The sequence below is a fragment of the Gavialis gangeticus genome, unplaced genomic scaffold (genome assembly GCF_001723915.1).
Source record: "Gavialis gangeticus isolate Ggan-Ray unplaced genomic scaffold, GavGan_comp1, whole genome shotgun sequence".
Taxonomy (NCBI): Eukaryota; Metazoa; Chordata; order Crocodylia; family Gavialidae; genus Gavialis; species Gavialis gangeticus.
In genome coordinates this window covers 8202441-8215987 of record NW_017729027.1, presented here as the reverse complement: position 1 = coordinate 8215987, position 13547 = coordinate 8202441, and positions in this window count along the sequence as shown.

The window sequence follows — 13547 nt, the reverse complement described above, 5'->3', positions numbered from 1 at the left end:
TAGTCTAATCCTTAGCAAGTGCCTAATGATCTGAAGCTACTTGCCCCAGCCAAAGTTGGTCGCTGTCTTCAGTGGCTCAGTAGGCACATCTACAGAAGATGATTTAGTGTACAGTAGACTAATTTACTGCACAGTAAAGCATCACTGTCTATACATGCACACCATTTACTGCACAGTAAATTAGTCTATTGTACAGTCGGCTGCTATCTGTAGAAACAGGTAGTAGATTAGTTGTGCAGTACCTAATACACAGTAGCACATGTGTAGATGGTTACTCGGGCACAAATCAGCACCAGGTCAGCCAGACCAGCAGGGGGATATCTTTTTGCTTGGGGCAGAACCACATAGCTGAGAGTTTCTCAAACTGGGGGAGGGACAGTTCCTTGGCTGTCGCAGCCTGGCCTTTAGACCCCTGGGATCACCTCTGGGGCCTGAGACATCTGCTGCCTGCCCCTGGGCATCAACTTCTGAAAGTATGGTCACATGCCAGCTGCAGCAGGCCTATACATCCCAGCTCTGGCCCCCAGAACCTGTTCCACCACCTACCTGCCTCCTGAGCACCCTGCCCCTCTGCTGAAGGCACATGCCCACCACACCAGGCCCAGAGACCCCAGCTCTGCGCCCTAAGGCCTGTCCACCAGCTGCCTGCCTCCCTGGCACCATGCCCCTCCATCATGGGCAAGTGCCAAGCCCTGCTGGCACCCAAAATCTCTGTCTGCCCCCAAGGTCCCCAAAAGCAGCCACAATGGCAGCCTCTCCAATGTCACAGACAGCATTCTGGGGTCCCAGCTGGTCAGAGGGAGAAACCACTGACCTCATATATTGTTGTAAGATGATACCGAGGTGCAGAGGCAATTTGCCCAGGGCAGCTGGTCAAATGCCCACCTTTTGAGCCCATGGCAGCCTGCATGCAGGAGTGCAGTCACCAGTGGTCTGGGAGCCAGTACCACAGTAAAATCAAGGCCATGTGGGCCTACTGGGTCCACATCACAGATTACAACAAGTGGTCCAGGGCTGCCCGCAGCAGCATACCCTTTATGAAGCAGCTGGACCACATCCTGACCACAAAGGATCCTGGACATGGCCACCATGTCTACTCCAGCACAGACAGCCTGTTGGAGCCTCTACCAGGGCCCAGGAGGGATGAGCAGTCTCCAGGGGAAGGCCCCTTGGGGTGCCAGCTGCAGTTCCTGACATGCTCTCCACCCCGGCCTCATCTGGCAGCTCAAGGAGCCTGGGTCAACCCCAACCCTCGGCAGCATGTGCCTGGTGCCATGGGAGCAAGTTGCCTGGCCTGTAGGAGGAGAAGGAGAGGAATTGGTTCTGTGCTGCCATGGCAGCTGCCAGCAGCAGCCAGCCCTGGCTCAGCCTGGAGAGGAGACGGAGAAGGCAGGCTGCCTGCAGTAAGAGCCAGGAAAGTTGCCTTCTCCCATAGAGGGAACAGGGAAAGATGGCTTGGCAGGTGGCCACCTGTGCCAAGGCCTACCTGACCAACTTACCATGGTCCCTGGGCACCTGTGTATGCATGACCCCTGATGCATGGGGTGGCAGAGGAGGTGGTCCTTGAGTGCCTTGCAGACACAGTGCCCTGTCCACCACAAAAGACCCCTGCCAGCCTGAGGCTGCCCCTAAGTCCCTTGCCAGGCTGAGCCTTCCCCCCCACACCCCCAAGCTTCCTGCCAGGCTGAGCCTGCCCTAACCCTGGAGCTCCCTTCCAGGCTGAGCCAGCCCTCCTGGAGCCCCCTGGAACCTGAACACCTTTGGCCAGATCCATCAGCTCCCTATGGCTGCTGTAGGGGGGCAGAGCAGGGCAGGAGCTGGCCTGGATCTGCCTGCTCCCTTTGGGAACAAATCTGTGCCTGACAGGGCACACATGTAGAGGCATTCCCAGAGCAAGCTTACTGTGTCTTATTTTATTGCGCAGTAAACTTAAGGTGCATTAATAGCACATGTAGATATGTCCAGTGAGGCCTACATGATTCTTAAAGGATTCCCTACCACAGGCCATCAGTCTTAGGGCATGTCTACCCTGAATAATGCAGAGCAGTTCGGAGACACCCAAGCTAATACAGGTGCCCAAAGCAGTCTAGGTCAATTGAGTTCAACTTTTAGAGAAGCAGGCCAGGTACCTGCAACCTAGGTGCACTGAGAGCCACTACCTGCCTTCCAGGTGGCGGGGAGCAGGGAAATAGAGAGGAGGAAGGAAAGTCACTGCTTACTGGCTGGTGTGGGGGAGGGAAGGAAGGAGAAAGGAAGAGAACTTATCTCTGGGCTACAGAAGGGATCAGTAGCACAGGACAGGAAAAGTGGCCTCTGGCCCCCCATGTTGCAGGCCAGATCCAATCTCTTTGGGGCCTGAATCTGGCCCACTGGTCATAGGCTGAATGCCACTGATCTAGATGTATCATCAGGAAGCTCCATGAAGGCTCATTTAGCCTGCTTCTTTGCCAACAAGATTAAGCATATCATTAAAGTTCAGTGGGGGCTGAGTGGTGTGGGTACTAAGGAGTGTGGTTGATAGTAGGCCTGTGTGAAGTGACTAGTATTCACTTCGGATTTGGGTTTGGATTCGGATTCAGATTCAGCCAATTCCGGGGACAATGATTCAATTCAGTGATTTGAATCACTATCCTGAATCACTTTGGACAAACCTGATTTGGAGTTTGGCCACTGTTGAATCAGATGAATCTCTGAATCAAACAAGCCACATCTCCTGCCAGCCCCGTCAATAGCTGCCCTGCCAGGCCCCAGCATCCTGGCTCTTAAAAAACAAACAAAAAAAGCGCCCCATACTCACTGGGTCCTGCCAGGTGGGGGGGAATACCTACTGCCCCCCATTGGCCTGTGCTGTGTTGGCAGCTCTGCCACAAGCCCCCAGAAGCCCCGATGGCTACTGCTGCTCTGGGGAGTGCAGGGCTTTTTTTTTTTTTTTTTTGAGAGCCAGGACACTGCAGCCAGGCGGGTCAGCCATTGACAGGGCTGGGAGAGTGGGTGGGGGTTGGGGACCTGTGACCGAGCCCCCCACACAGCACAGGATACGGGGGGAGGCAGCAAGGATTGCCCCCCCACCTGGCAGGAGGTGGTAAATGCGGGGCTTTTTTTTTTCTTTTTTTTTTTTAAAGAGCCAGGATGTTGCAGCCGGGAGGGGCAGCCATTAACAAGGCTAGGAGAGTGGGCGGGGGTCAGGGGGCACTCAGGGAGGCTGGGGGAGCAGGCAGGGGATGGGTCCTGGTGGGAGTCCCTCCATGGTCCCCTCCCCTCTCCTCTAGCCACAGCCCCTGCCACCCCCTACTTACCGGCATGGAGCTCAGGTCCAGCTCCCTGCAGCAGTGAGCAAGGACTGCCTGAATCACTGAATCTCCAAATTTTTCTCTGACTCTTTTCTGAATTGATTTGGAGGCTTCGACTTGATTTGGACCTTTTTACTGACCTCCCAATTTGATTTGGATTCAGAGATTTGGCCACTGAATCGGACTGAATCAGCTCCAAATTGAATCAGCACCCAAAGCTTCACACAGCTCTAGTTTATAGCCCAGATATTGTACATTCAAGTCCATAGCAGAAGTGCTCATGGTGTACCTGTCAGATTCCAACAAATCTGTGAATTCTGCTAAATATCTTGTCACAAGATCATGAGAAGGAAGGATTAAAGTTCAGCATATGCCAACTCTTGGCAAGTAGGGCCTTTATTCAGCATAGACTATTTCACACTCATTTGCCCACAACCTAGAGCATTATATAATTTACCTATAGTATTGGAAAGAAGGAAGCAAGAGTAAGTGGGTAAACTAGAGTAAGTGGGTGCATCTACATGAGACATTTAATGGCAAATTAGCAGTTTAAAATTACTTGGCATTAGTAGGAGTTGTGGGGCTCAGGCTGGGAGATAAGGGTCTTTCAACCTTAGCCCCACAACCACAGGGCGCAGGCTGGGAGATGAGCATCTCCCAGCAGTGGCCCTGCAGTCACAGACCCGCTGCTGGGAGCTCCCTCCAGGCACGGGCTGGAGAGCTTGTTCCCTGCCCCGCTCCATGAGTGTGGAGCTGGAGCAGGTGGGACAGGATGGAGAGCTTGTTCTGCCCCCCAGCTCTGTGAGCACAGATCTGGGCAAGGGACAAGCTCCACAGTCCCCATTTTGTGATCACAATTGTGTTCCCTGCATGGTAACAATTCCCCACCTAACCTGGAGCTTTCTGGGACCTGTTCCTGAATGGGACAATTCCCAGCCAGCCCCAAGCTGTTCAGGGAAACGTGCAGCCTGGAGGTGACTGAGGACTGTTCTATTTCAGGCAGTCTCCAGCCAGCTCCAGGACACACATGCAGATTTCCCACGTGCAACCTGGGGCTGCCTGGGAACTGTCATTGTCAGGGGCAGGTCCCAGCCCCATGCCCTGATCAGGAGATCAAGGCACAGGGCTTAGAAGGAACTACAGGGGTGAGGTAGGTTCCAGACCCCTGCCCTGATCCGGCAGTGAGGCAGCTATCAGCAAGACAGCTGTTAGCTGCCCCACCAACATATCGGGGCAGGGGGTTGGGATCTGCCCCTCCCCTGCAGGTCTTTCCAAGTCCCCTGCCCCTGATCAGGGAGCCAAGGATAGGAGCTCCCTGGTGCCAGGGCAGGGGGACATTGTCCCCACCCAAGCAGCAGGCAGCCACCTGGAGCCAGGAGATAGCTGTCTCTTTGCCCACTGCTCCCTTCCAGCCTCTGAGCTAGCACCCAGGGGAAGCCTGGAGCTCTCCCTGTGGCCACAGGCATACATTGCAGAGCTGCAAGGAACTGGAATCAAATCTTCTCCCTAATCTCTGCATGTGTAGACACTTACCCAAAAACCTTTACTGGGAATGTCTACACGTTGCCATACAGTGACATTGCTATGGTGCCATGCTTTAGTGCTTCCTTTTGGAAGTACTAAAGCATGGCACAGTACAGGTGGTTACTGCACTGTGCACATGGCACACAGGTAAATTTAGCCGCTATGGCAATGTAGCTGGTTATCACGTGTAGACACACATGATCGCTATGTTGCCATAGTGAACTGTATGGTATGTAGATGCATCCACTGTGCAATAGCTTACTGCACAGTAAACCTAGGCTGGAGTAAATGCATGTGTAGACATGCCCAATATGATGTAGGACAAGGAGCAGAAAAAATCTTTTTTTTTCTTGTGTTTGTTTCATGTCAACTTCTCCAGCCCAGTACACAAAACACTCCCATTAGGCCTTAAACAGAACATGTAGCTACAACCCAAACTTTGTTCCCTCCTGGGGCTTTTTTTTAATGTTCCCCCAGCTTCCCTGTTCTTTTTTATTCTCCCTATACTCAGAGGCCTCCCAAAAGGACCTCCTTTTTCCAAATCCCTAGCTCATTCTCATTTGCAGACATGCCGAGTCCCTTTTGCAACATGGCTAACAGTAACTGGATTCACCTATCAGCATGAGTCAGCATTCTAGGCATCTCCATGAAGGGCAACAGCAGATGTGAAAATGACTCACAGTAACAATATCTGGTTATTTTCTGTCTACTGTCATGTTGCACTATAAAAAAAAGTTACTTCTGAAAAAGAACAAAAATAACCTATGGAGACAAAACCACATCCAGTCTGTGATAAAAATATGACAGGGGAAGGCTCTTTCAGCCTTTCTGAAAGTCAGCTACCACCTGGAGCCTCTTTCAGATCTTTCAGACTTGCTGAAAGTCAGCTACCACCTGGAGTTACACAAGGATGTTGTTTCAGACAATGGGGCTGCTCTGATAAGGTTTTCACTTTAGAATATAAGAAATGAGTAGAAGAGTTAATACCAGATTGTAAGAAAGGAAGGCTGGCAGGCTCCTAAAATGACAAGTGTTTCTGTTTTTCTACTCAGGCAGGGAACCATGCGAGTTCTTTTCAGATATGGTTTCCCCTCCACAAAAACATAAGGCAGCAACAGGCAGTGCTCTGTGCATGCCAGATTCAGAGAGATGAGAATGCAAAGACAGTTGCTATGTAGATAATGGAGGTCACAAAACAGAACGCCAAGATATTCTGTCTGAGTATGTCTGTACTTAGTATATTTCCTAAAAGGAATGACATTAAATAATAATTTTAGTTAGAACAGGCAGAGAGCCTGAATGGGAAGGAGTCTACAGAGAGCAGCAGAGTATGGACCCTGGACTTCAGAAAAGCAGACTTCAACTCCCTCAGGGAACTGATAGGCTGGATCCCCTTGGAAGCCGGTCTGAAGGAGAAAGGAGTCCAGGAGAGCTTGTGGTATTTTAAAGAAATCTTACTGAGGGTGCAGGAACAAACCATCCTGATGTGCAGGAAGAATAGAAAATATGGCAGGTGACCAGCTTGGCTTAGCATAGAACTCTTCAGTGAGCTTAAACACCAAAAGGAAGCTTACAACATGTGAAAGCTTGGAGAGATGACTAGGGAGGAGTATAAGAGTATTGTTCAGGCATGCTAGGATGAAATCAGGGAAGCCAAAGCACAACTGAAGTTGCAACTACCATGGGATGTGAGGGCAGTGGCATAACAAGGAGAGGGGCAAGCCCCCGGGGGCACCAGGCAGGCCCTCCAGTGGATATTCAGTCCCCTGGTGGCACTTCCAGGTTCCTCCACCAGCACTTCTGGTTCCACCACTGGCACTTCCAGGCTCGGCGATTGGCTGGTAGGGGACCCCCCGCACGGTGATCAGCTGCGGGTGGTGGGGGGAGGAGGAAAGTATTGGCCCCCAGGCACCAGAGATCCACAGTATGCCACTGCATGAAGGGCAACAAGAAGGGTTTTTATAAGTATGTCAGCAACAAGAGGTAGGTCAGGGAAAGTGTTGGTCCCTTACTGAATGAGGGAGGCAACCTAGTAACAAATGAGGAGGAAAAGGCTGAAGTACTTAATGCTTTTTTTACCTCAGTCTTCACAGGCAAGGTCAGCTGCCAGACTACTGCACTGGGCAGCAGAATTTAGGGAGAAAGCGAATATTTACAAAAGCTGGACATGTACAAGTCCACAGGGCTGGATGAAATGCATCCAAGGGTGCTGCTGCAATTGCAGAGCCACCTGCTACTATCTTTGAAAACTTGTGGTGATCGAGGGAGATCCAAGATGATTGGAAAAGGGCAAAAATAGTACCCATATTTAAGAAAGGGAAGAAGGAGGATCCAGGGAACTACAGACCAGTCAGCCTCACCTCAGTCTCTAAAAAAAAATCATGGACCAGGTCATGAAGGAATATACTTCTGAGCATTTGGTGGTGATTAGGAACAGTCAGCATGGATTCAATAAGTTCAAGTCATGCCTGACTAACCCGATTGCCTTCTACGATGAGATGACTGACTCTGTGGATGTGGGGAGACCAGTAGACGTGGTATACCTTGACTTTAGCAAGACTTTTGATAGTTTCCCACAGCATTCTTGCAAGCAAGATGAAGAAGTATGCATTGGATGAATGGACTGCAAAGCAGATAGAAAGCTGGCTGGATCGTCGGGCTCAATGAGTAGTGATCAATGGCTTGAAGTCTAGTTGGCCTCAGGGGTTAGTTCTAGGGCCAGTTTTGTTCAATATCTTCATTAACAATCTGGAAGATGGGATGGATTGCACCCTCAACAAGTTTGCAGATGACACCAAGCTGGGGGTATAATAGATACACTTTGTAAAGCGGGGGTACAGGAGGAGGAACTGGTGCTATAGGAGTGACTACAACCCTGCTTCCACCCTCAATCCTATGCCCATTCCCCTTCCTCCCCACCACACCCCAGGTGGGCAGACTGCATCACAAAAGCAGCAGATGAAGACCCTTTAAAGTCCCTGAATCAGGTAAGACTCCCCCATCCATCATTTTCAACACCTGCAGTCTTCCCTGCCATGCTCAGTGGCGGGTCCCCTCCTCTCCCATACCACAACTGCTACTGTCCCTGGCTGTCCTGGGGGAGGGGAAGTTCCAGAGCCACTCCTGCACCCTCCAGCCAGGTTGCAGGGGCAGCCAGACTCAGCCTGGGACAATGGCAGTGGTGTCAGTAGGTGGGTTCTCCTTCCCTCATCCTGCTCCCTAGCTAGTGGGGAACACTCAAGGGGGACTGGGCAGGGAGAAGGAATTCACTTTGAGTCCAACTTTCCCCACAGCCCCACTGGAGTGGGGCAGAAGTGGCTCTGGAGCTTCCCCACCCCCAGCTGGAAACAGCAGGGACAGCAATAGTGGTGGACAGGGCAGAGGGAGAATGGGAGGGGACATAATGTTGACCATGAAGTGGAAGGTAGGGGATGGATTCTTAACTGCTTTATGGACTTAATGTCCCCAGCTGCTGCTTCCACAGCATGGCCTGAAAGGCTACGATTCAGTGACCTAGACAAATTGGTGGATTGGGCCAAAAGTAATCTCATGAGGTTCAACAAGGACAAGTGCAAAATCCTGCACTTAGGATGGAATAACCCCATACACTGCTATAGGCTTGGGACCAACTGACTAAGCAGCAGCTCCACAGAAAAGGACCTGGGGGTTACATGGACAATAAGCTGGATATGAGTCAATAGCGTGCCCTTGTTGCCAAGAAGGCTAACAGCATACTGGGCTGCATTAGTTGGACTTTTTCCAGCAGATCGAGGGAAGTGACTATTTCCCTCTATTCTGCACTGGCAAGACCACATCTGGAGTCCCGTGTCCAGTTTTGCTCCCTTTCCCTCCCCCCACTACAGAAAGGATGTGGACAAGCTGGAAAGAGTCAAGTGAAGGGCCATGAAAATGGTCAGGGGGTGGGGCACTTGACTTCTGAGGAGAGGCTAAGGGAACTGGGTTTATTTAGTCTGCAGAAGAGAAGAGTGAGGAGGGATTTGATAGCAGCTGTTAACTACCTGAAGGGTGGGTCCGAAAAAGGATGAAGCTGGACTGTTTTCAGCAGTGGCAGATGACAGAGCAAGGAGCAATGGTCTAAAATTGCAGCAAAGGATCTTCAGGAGAAATGTTCTCACTAGGAGGTTGATGAAGCACTGGAATGGGTAACCTAGAGGGGTGGTGGAATCTCCACCCTTGGAGGTTTTTAAGGCCCAGCTCAACAAAGTCCTGGCTGGAACGATCCTGCTTTGAGCAGGGGGTTGGACTAAATGACCTTCTGAGGGCCCTCCCAACCCTAATTTTCTATGATTCTATAAGTCAGTCATTAAAACAGTGGCTCTCACACTTTTTAGACTTGAAGCATTAATAGATTTGAGGCACCCCTGGACAGATGTGAAGCACCCCTCAGAAAAATGCCAGATCTCAGTTTTCACTCTTTTTTTGACTACAGAAAAATAATGGAGCAATTCTTTGTGGAAAAAAAGCTCAGAAAGACCACAGCAGGTCAGAAGGCTTTTAACACTATGGCTCCTCATGTGAAATCTTTGGGTTTTTCTTGTGAATCATATTTACACAGTGACAACATTATGTGACACTCCATGGCACCCCCAAAAGGATTTCAAGGCGCCCTGGTTGAGAATCATTGCCATTAATACCATTAATTTGAGAGTGCTAATATTTGTTAATGTAATCGGAAGATTCAGGAAGAAAGAAGGTACATTTGAAGGCTTACCCTCTTCCAGAAGATCAATGCAAATGTCATGGGAACTCCACATTGGAGCTAGGCACAAACCAGGTCTGCATTTAGCCCCACTCTATATATAGCAGTAACAGGTTTGTTGCTGTGTCACTAAGGGCTCCTAAGGTATATGGTATTAAAGCCACGTAACTACGGTTTTTGACACTTAAACACAGTTTGAGATTGCAAACACACTCAGTAGACTGAGCCCTGGATAGGCAACTCCCTTGGGATGTGGGGCTGGGGGAGGTAGGAGAAAAAGGGAAAGGGGGAAAAGAATCTACCCATGCCCATAATGCTGGGTAAATCCCCAAATTTTGGTTAAATAGGGGGCTGGAGATAGCTCTGGCCTACACTGTGGTTACATCACTGCACTGGGAAGCAGGAGCTATAGGTTCAAACCACATCCAGGTAAGGCAGGGGTCTAGGACCTGGATCTCCCACTCACTTAGCAAGTGCCCTAACTATGTTATTCAGCTAAAAGTGAGAATGGTCCTCCTCTTCTTTCTAACTTTCAGCAAGTCCACAGACAAGGTAATCCTGTACTGCCACTCAGGCCCCTGGCAGACATTACACTTAAGGTGTGGTTAACCAGTTAATCATGTCTTAACTAGTAACCCAGATACATGTTCAGTCAATTAATAGCATGATAAGACAAGGAATAAGGCACAAAGTTATTATACAAAAAAGTCTAATAACTGTGCAGCTGGTTACCATCATGCCATACACTGAACATGTGGCCAGCTCCAAGGGCTCAAATGCGCTCCTATGTCTGGGAGCTCAGCCAGCTGACTAAGGCTCCCAGGCACAGGAGCCCATGGAGTCTTTGGCTCACATGGGTTTCCACGGCTAATCAATCTGTTCCTTGAACCTAATCAATCTGTTCCTTGTCCTATGTCATACTTACTCCAGCATCAGGGTTCCCAGCTGCAGGAGCACATAGGAGCCAATGGTTGGACCCACAGATGACCAGTGCTCCCAGCTATGTGGGCACCATGTACCCAGCTTATCAGTGCAGGGGTAGTGCAAGATCATGATCCCAGGGTCCCCTTGCACCAACTATATGGTGCATTTGGGATCTGATCCTCAATCCCACCATCATGCCTCCTGCCACGGAGGTGAGATTGTTGAAATCATAGTTTGGATCCCACTGCATTTTTAACTGAACACCTGCCAAGGGGCTGAGTGAAAGAGAAGCCCAAATTGTGCTGAAAACTGTAGTTCTGCAGCTACCTACCCTTCACATAGGCATAAAGGGGAAACAGGATCTGGCCCCAACATATTTGTGTTTGTACATTAAATGTGTTTGTACATAAAAAAATGTCATAGGATTTCTAGGCACTGCACAGAACTATGGATACCAACTACAAAGCTAAAATGAGCAGATGAAGTAAAAATGAACCAGTATCTACAGTATAACAAACTAAACCATAAGAAAACAGCTGTTCTACAAACATGCAAGTACTAATAAAACAAACATGCAGAGCATTTGAAAATGAATATTGTGCAGTAGTTTCCTAAGGATGCATTCCATTCAGCTGAATTTCCTGAGTGGAGATAAGTGACTCAGCATTATCCCCTGAAGACCAGATCAAAATGATCTGCAGGATGTGAGAACAGAATGAAGGACAAGCTCATGGAAAGTTTATTCTTAAAAGTATACTAGTAAGTTTCTGGGTGATTTAACTTTCAGCAAGGACAGACTTTTTTACCCCACTGTCGCATGATAAAAATATTTTGTACATGTCATCCAGGGATGTTTCTGGCTACTATTGTTTCCTTTTACATAGGTTCCCCAAAACAGGCACTGCTGGGGATGGACAAGGGGCTTTGGGTTGAAAGTGTGGGGCACCATCAGGGCTTGGGGAGGAGAGGGGGAGCTATGGGTTGGGAGTGAGGCAGGGGCAGGGCACCAGCATATCAGGCCTGCTGAGCACCACGAAGCAGTGGAGAAGACAGCTGCAGCTGGACACATCCTGATGAGCAAAGTGGGCAGGGGGAGCTCTGGTTTTCCATGATAAAAAAAAGGAAAATCAAATGTAAAAATATATAGTAATTTAGAATTTATTTTAGTGTAATGATTGAGGCACTGCTAGGCTTCCAAGTTGCTTTAAAATTATAAATATATCAATTAAGCATTGTGTTCATCTGATATGTATACATATCTATATCTATCTGTCTGTCTGTCTATCTTAGTGGTGTTTCATTTTAATCATGAAAAAATGCAGGTTTTGGATTTTTTAATCAGAGAATTTGCGATTTTTAAACAGAGAAAACCAGATTTCCTGCTGATGACTATTTGCTATTTTTTGGGTGAACACACAAACTACTAGTTATATGGTAGACCTAAGGGATTCAGACAGGGAGCTCAGTATAATATTGTACTTATCTCTATACTGCCAGGCACTAAAAAAACAGTGACAGTACTTGCATCAGAAGACGTTACTGCTATTCTTTTTTTCCCCAGGGTTATTATTAATCTGTTCTTTAAAACAACACAACACATAAATCAAAGAAATAAATGGGGAGTTGGGGCAGGTAGTAGAATAAAGATGCTTTAGCAATCAAACAACAATTTCTTAGCATATGAACTGGTAGCCAATGCTAATCGCTGCCTTATTAAAAATATGAAAAAGAAGATTGACCCAACCTGTAAAACAGAGGGCACTCAATTCAAAATTGAGACTACTGCTCCATTATTATCATGACTGTCTCTGCAGTGTCCTTGTTCTGCCAGCATCTCAGATGAGAATAGATGTTAGCTTATCTCCTTATACTATACTCAAGCAAAGTTGTTTTAAGTTACAGAGGGAACCAGAGACAACTATCAAGTTCCTTATTTTTATGACTTGTTATTTTATGCAGTATTGTCCCTTTAAGGTCATTTGTCTTTGTCATTTTAGAAGGGATTTTTTCTTTAAACAAAGAGAAAATCAAAATATTTTATTTGAAACATGAGATACTTAGAACACATTTTTTACTGCAAGGAGCCAAACTCATCCCTGGTGAAACTCCATTCATTATACTAGAACTTAATTTAGTCCATTCTGTTATGCACTTCTCGCCAAACATGTACTTTAGAGACATTTAATATGGGGATTTTTCATTTATTTATTTTAATCAGTTGGACCAGAACAACTCCTTCTGAACCGTTAGTTGTGCCAATACATACTGGCCTTTTAATCCTCAGATTACTGAAATGCTAGACCATCCCCTTTCATAGATTCATAAATTCATAGAAGTATGGTTGGAAGGGACCTTGTAGATCATCAGGTCTGACCCCCTGCCCTGGGCAGGAGAGAAAAAATGGGCTCTGATGACCCCAGCCAGGTAAATGTCAAGCCTCCTCTTAAAGACCCCCAGGGTAGGAGCCAGCACCACTTCCCTTGGAAGTTGGTTCCAGATCCTAGCCGCCCTGACTGTGAAGTAGTGCCTTCGGCTGTCTAGTTGAAACCTACTCTCTAACAACGTGTAGTCAGTACTCCTTGTTACCCCAGGGGTCGCTAAGGGAAACAAGGTCTCTCCCAAACCCTGCTGGTCCCCCCTAATGAGTTTATAGATGGCCACCAGGTCCCCCCTCAGCCTTCTCTTGTGAAGGCTGAATAGGTTCAGGTCCCGTAGCCTCTCTTTGTAGGGTCTGCCCTGCTGTCCCCTGATCATGCAAGTGGCCCTCCTCTGGACCCTCTCAATGCTGTCCACATCCCTCCTGAAGTGTGGTGCCCAGAACTGAATGCAGTACTCCAGCTGCAGCCTGACCAGTGTTGCATAGAGGGGGAGGATCACCTCCTTGGACCTGTTTGAGATGCATTTGTGGATGCACGACAAGGTACGATTGGCCCTACTGACCGTGACCTCGCATTGTCAGCCCATGTTCATCCTGGAGTCATTATTGACTCCAAGATCTCTTTCTGCCACCATGCTCTCAAGAAGGGAGTTTCCCAGCTTATAAGTGTGCTGCTGGTTCCTACTGCCCAAGTGCAGCACCCTGCACTTGT